This window comes from Suricata suricatta, chromosome 6 (assembly GCF_006229205.1).
Source record: "Suricata suricatta isolate VVHF042 chromosome 6, meerkat_22Aug2017_6uvM2_HiC, whole genome shotgun sequence".
Lineage (NCBI taxonomy): Eukaryota > Metazoa > Chordata > Mammalia > Carnivora > Herpestidae > Suricata > Suricata suricatta.
This window is the reverse complement of record NC_043705.1, coordinates 1,659,345-1,664,521: the sequence shown is the minus strand read 5'-3', so window position 1 is coordinate 1,664,521 and position 5,177 is coordinate 1,659,345. Positions and strand designations below refer to the sequence as shown.

General features: G+C 54.6%; 1 long non-coding RNA gene across 3 annotated transcripts; it reads right to left on the bottom strand.

Annotated features, from left to right (window-relative positions):
- Positions 1–886: 886 nt before the first annotated feature.
- LOC115293793 lies at positions 887–5,174 on the bottom strand. 3 transcript variants are annotated; one of them, XR_003909603.1, is made up of 3 exons: positions 5,138–5,174; positions 1,646–1,824; positions 887–1,228 (listed from the first exon to the last, which is right to left on the bottom strand). It is a non-coding gene; the product is annotated as an uncharacterized LOC115293793 (long non-coding RNA). The 3 variants fall into 3 exon arrangements; XR_003909601.1 differs by lacking the exon at positions 5,138–5,174 and adding an exon at positions 3,443–5,085; XR_003909602.1 differs by lacking the exon at positions 5,138–5,174 and adding an exon at positions 4,996–5,085.
- Between the last annotated feature and the right edge of the window lie 3 nt (positions 5,175–5,177).

Sequence of the window (5,177 nt, the reverse complement as noted above, 5' to 3'; positions counted from 1 at the left end):
TGGAGGCGGGACCCTTCTCCTGGGAGCCGTGCCTTGCCAGGAGGACCACTAATAGGTACCTGATCAGGGTCACCCTCTGCGTTCTGGAGCGGGGAACCCAACATGGCTGGTGTGAAGACATAAAATTTTGGGGGAGTCTGACTCCAGGGTAGGACAGCTTGGGGACTGCCTAATCCACCACATTGAGCATTCACAGCAGGGCCCCACTCTGACATTCTTCTGGGACCCAACTCAGCACCCAAACTCTGTGGCGGCCTCAAATTCCCTCAGCCCTGCAGTGTGGAGGCGATGTGCCTCTCCCCTCCATGTGCATGGCGGTGGTGTGGGCCAGGTTTGGAGAAGGATGGCAGGTTTTGCCATTCCTCTTGTCAGGGTGTAAGCAGGATATCAGACAATGGGAATTCCTGGGGTAGCTGGGAAATGGGAGAGTCCTTCAGGAACACTGGCTGAACCTTCTGGGGAATAGCGATGATGGTGGGGATTCCGGGAAAAGGTGTCTAACTGACCTTAGGTTATGGAGATCGATGCAATGCTACATCTGTGTCCGGGATACTCTCTCTACTGCTGGACACCACCTCCATCCTCTAGAGCTGATGGTAGTGAGGTGGGCTCTCCACACACTATCATCCCAGAGCATCTTCTTTGCAGCCTCATGCCCACTGATGCTATGGAAGCTGACTATACTTTCCTGGAATAATTCCAAATGTGGACTTTTCCTCACCCTCTCCCTGTATGATAAAATGGAAGAAACTGTGGAACCTGGTCCATATTGGGTCCAAATTTCTTGATGTCTCAGATTCCATCCTGCATGGCCCAAGATAATTGGGTATGGCAGGAATTATCTAGGATCCTGCACGGGAAATTCACAAATCAGTGGTTTCCATTCCACGTTTAGGTGATGGAATCTATTTGGTGGATTATAACAAGAGTTGAAAACAAGTTACCTACTGGAAGACAATACAGTATCACAATGGAGGGTAGGTATACAGATATGTGTGCATGTTGAGGATGTAGTTACCAGATGAAATGCATCTCACTGCTGGTCCCATTCTGGAGACTCTGAAAGATCTGAGATCTGCTCATAGGACCTGGTTTCCCTTCCAAGCACAACTATACCCTCTCTGACTGAATCTGCTCTCTGGGCTCCCTCCATAACAGCCTTGTTCCTTTACACAGGGGCCTGTAACCCCTGTTCAGAGTTGAGATCGAAGTATTCCATGAGCAGGATCTGCAGAGAAGGGAGAGTGGAGGGTCAGTTGTGTCCGAGTCCCTTCTCTGCTCAATGTCTAGGTCGGTGCTCTGAGCCTCAATGTCCTGGAGGATGCCACACACCAATCCTTGCACGCCGACCACCCCCAGACACCCCGATCCTCTCATGGAGTTATGCACATCCCACCCTTCCCTGGTGGTGACACATGGGCACAGTACTGGTCAAGGACCCTGGGGGGGTCTCCTGTAGCCCCAGGTGCAGGGAACAGATGAGCAGGTTGTAGTGGACAGGGAGTTGTCCCTGCTGCAATAGGGCCTCAATTATGTCCCCCAGGAGGGTCCAGTATAGTTCTTCTGGTGAGCATACATGTGCAAAGTCCACAGTTGGGTCAACATGGACAAAGGAATGGTCTGGAAACGTGTAGGTTGTGCTCACCTTCCATACCGACGCTGGGCAGGGTCATCCCGTACTTGGTTTGCAAACTGGTGTTGATTGGCTGGTATCAGCATTTCGGGTGTCAGACTTATGACGGCAAGGTGTACGTGTCAACCAGTAAGTGAAGGATACGCAATGGTATGCTGTGCTCCATTCATCTACACAAATGTGTCCCACACCTGGCAGACACAAAGGGCACCAGGCAAAGCGTCTAGGGAATTATTTACTCTCTGTGCCAAGACCTGCATGTGTATCATTCTGATGCCAAGCATCTAACAGGAGACGAAACAATACAGTCTGGAACTTTAAGCTTTTGACGACTCAGGTTTCACTGACCTAACAGAGAAGTCAAGGTGAGATGGGCACACATGGAGGTTGTGATGGGATTTAGACACCCCAGGAATAGAGGTTAGAGGGCTCTAGGCCAGGTCCTGTTCTTGTGACAGGCCCGGCCCAGGAGACCCCAGTGCACTGAGCTTTCCCCATCCCACTCTAGGGCAAACTCAGAACTCAGCAGAACACAGAGCATGCTCACAACCAAGTCAGTGATCCTGGGACTCGTCCAGGAGTTGATCTTCTGTGAACCTCCACATCCAGCATAACCGAGAACTCAGGTTTTTGTTGGAAGGGGACAAGAGAGTTCCAAAAAAGGCTCTGAGTACAAGGGTAAGGGACCGCCACTCATAGGTATTCTCATTCCAGAGTGTTCCCCCAGCCTGACCCAGACCATGGCTCCATGTGTCTGGCTTGTATCCAGCTTTGCCCGTGTATGCCCTACACCACCACCACCGTGTCCTTCACCCCCTCACCAAGCTCAGGGGTGCATCCAGGGAAGTGTCAATGCAACAGAGAGCAGTAAGTGGACCCACGTCCACAGGGGAAGTGTCTCAGCATCCAACGGCTGCTCAGCCCCTGGGGATGGAGATGTAGCACAAAGTAGGACCATCCTCCCCTCTTGTCCAGACACAAACAGGGAATCAGAGAATCATACTGTGGCTTTAAATCTGGGACTCTCTCACCAAAATAAATAATAAACTGGTTTTGTTTAAAGCTAAGCAAGGAAAGATTCCCAAGGTTAAATCCTGTCACCAGCATGCCCTTGCCATGTGACCTTGGGCAAGTCAGCTCACATTCCACTGTGTTAGTTTTCCTATCATTAAAATGGTGATAATACCATTACATGCTCAGGTGTCCAACGAGACCCAGGCACTGTGAAGACAGAATGAGTTAAAGCACATAAACTTAGAATAAGGTCAGGCATGTAATTTCTTCTCTTCACAGCTAAGAATGGACAACATAAAGTCACATGGAAAGACATTTCTAGGAAAAGGTGGGTGTCCTGCTCAGATGGTCCATCCAATGAAATGACAAGGGTCTGCGGCAAAGAGACCTGCATTCACATGGGGGCCTTCAAGACAGAGTTACATCTTCTCTTTCCCAAATCAGCCTGTTACGTTTCCCCCTCTGGAAAGTTCAGGAAGCAGAAGATCGTCCCATACAGAACTTTGTTCCTGCATCCTGAGATCCCCAGAGAAGGAGGGAAGCAGGAGAGGATTGAGACTAGTGCTTGAAGAGTTTTAGAGCTGAGTGGCCCTGGGTGCCGGTTCTTAGGTTCTTCCAGCGAACCCAACCCTGCCCACCAGCCTGTCCTGGGCACCACAGTGAAGGCAGGTGAAGGAAAGCCCACACCCGCTGGAGCCTGCCATAGCCAGTTAAGAAGAAAAGCAGGTCAGACTGAACACCAGGTAGCCTGAGCCCTGGGGAGGCCCACGGGAGGTGCAAGAGCACACAGCTTACCACGGAGGAAGGCAACATGGAAACACATTCCAGGACGTGAGAGATCATCAGTGTGCAATCAGAACCTCTGATGGAGAGCCTCCTCCTCAGTGCAGGGGTGGGGCCCAGGAGGAGGGCGAACACCATGCTGACCGGCCCCAAGGTCAGTGGTGGGCACCTCTAAGATGACCTCCAACATTCTCTCCTATTTTCCTGGCTTTGTGGAATCCCCTTCCGGGGAGTGACTAATGGACTATGACAGCAATAAGAAAACGTCCAAGAATTCCAAAATGAGGTGGCGACAGGTCTGCAGCTTCTGTCTCATACACTGTGCTCACTGGCTCTCTCTTTAATTTCGCTCGTTGTCTCTCTCCGTTTTTCTCTCTAGTAACCCTATAAAGTTGGGCCTGCTGGGAAGGCCCTCAGGAACTGCAGGCCCTGCGAGGAGAACCGAGGCAGTCTGCACTGACTGCCAGCCACTCACGGACACCCTCTAGGGAGGAAGTCCTCCGGCCCCAGGCCAGGTTCCAGGCGATGCAGCCGGGCTGACGGTTTGAGGACCACCTCAGGGGAGACCCTACCCAGGACCACACACCTACACTGGCTCATGGATTTCTGGCCTCAGCAACTGGAAGGTAAACTGCCTGCTTTGAGCCACTCAGAGTCAGAGCTCTTGGTTGCACAGTCACAGATTAGGGATGCTCCAATCCAGAAGCTCCCTGAAGCCAAGGCCCAGGCTCTGGGCAGTGCTGGCCCGCCCCCTTGTTGGGGCTTTCAGCTGGTGGAGGCCTCTGCTGCCTGAGGCCCTGGGGACAGGGAGAAGCCTGGTATTGGTGACGGCCCTGTGGAGGGACAGTGCGGCTGTGTGTTCCGTGGGGGACAGAATCACCCTGCAGAGAGATCAGGGCCCAGAAGGACTGCGGTGGCGAAGGAGCTCGCGGAACGGGTTAGAGGAGCAAGGTACAGGAGCTATGGAGAGGCTGGGGATGCAGGGGACACAGGGGAACTGAAGGGGACAGGGTGGACCTGGAGGAGGGGCAGGAGCTGCAGAGACAGAGGGATGGTGGAGGATGGAGGGGGACAGAAGGGGACAGTGTGGAACCAGAGGAGAAGCAGGAGCCACAAACAGCCTGGGTGCGCAGGGGGACGGTGGGGGTCTGGGTGGGATTGAAGGAGACACAGATTAGAAGGGTGACGGTGACGGGGAGGAGACAGAGCTGGAGCTGCAGAAAGTCTGGGAATCAGGGGCAGGGGGATACAAGGGGACGGAGCGGGAAGGAAGGGGGCGTAAGGGGACGCAGAGGGACCGAGAGCTACAAAGCGGGTAGGCAGGGGGACGAAGGGGAAGGAGGGAGACGGGGAGGAGCCAGAGCTGGAGCCACAGAGGGTATGGGGACGCAGGGAGACGGAGGGGGGCTGAGCAGGAGGAGCCTCTGAAAGCCTCGGGGACGGAAGGCGATGCAGAGGGATGAAGCGGGAAGGGAGGGGACGGACGGGGACTTATGGGGTCACAGGTAGACGGGGAGTAGCCGGAAGAGGTCAGCAGCAGAGTCTGGGGACGCAGGCGGACTCACTTGCCAAGAGCGGTGGCGGGACAGTCAGCGCCTTCGCCCGAGCCCCTCCCGCAGCCCGGTCAGCGCCACAAGGCGCTACCGCTCGGGCCCCCTCGGTCGGCTCCCAGCCACGCCCCGTCCCGGCCTCGGGCCCCGCCCTCACCGCAGTCCCGGTCAGCCTCACACGGCGCTTCCGCTCCGGT